Consider the following 470-nt stretch of genomic DNA (forward strand, 5'->3'; position numbering starts at 1 on the left):
TGAACCGCACTTCCTGGCCACCGTCGACCTGAACCCCAAATCTGCCCATTACGGCCAGGTCCCTGGCTCTTCGCGGGGGTTTTACTGGGCTGGTGACCAGCTGCTGGCTGTGCTTCATAGGGACTCCGCTCAGTGGCTGCTCGCCGTCCAAGTGGTCCCCAGTGAGCAGGCGGTTTAGCGTGTCCAGCACTTTTGCAGAGCTCAGTGGGTTTCTCTTGGGCTGGGTGCTCACAAAGAGCAGCGGCCAGTGCGGGCTGGTGACCAGCTGCTGGCTGTGCTTCATAGGGACTCCGCTCAGTGGCTGCTCGCCGTCCAAGTGGTCCCCAGTGAGCAGGCGGTTTAGCGTGTCCAGCACTTTTGCAGAGCTCAGTGGGTTTCTCTTGGGCTGGGTGCTCACAAAGAGCAGCGGCCAGTGCGAGGACAGGGTTCTTCCCAGCGAGTGGGTGGAGGCAGTCTCCCGGTCCAGACCA

General features: G+C 61.9%; 1 protein-coding gene across 1 annotated transcript in view; it reads left to right on the forward strand.

Moving 5' to 3' along the window:
• LOC104273090 (selenium-binding protein 1-like) overlaps nucleotides 1-470 on the forward strand; it is a gene marked incomplete at its 3' end in the record, with an annotated part of 2,824 nt that overhangs the window by 939 nt on the left and 1,415 nt on the right.

Source organism: Apaloderma vittatum, unplaced genomic scaffold (assembly GCF_000703405.1).
Source record: "Apaloderma vittatum isolate BGI_N311 unplaced genomic scaffold, ASM70340v1 scaffold12304, whole genome shotgun sequence".
Lineage (NCBI taxonomy): Eukaryota > Metazoa > Chordata > Aves > Trogoniformes > Trogonidae > Apaloderma > Apaloderma vittatum.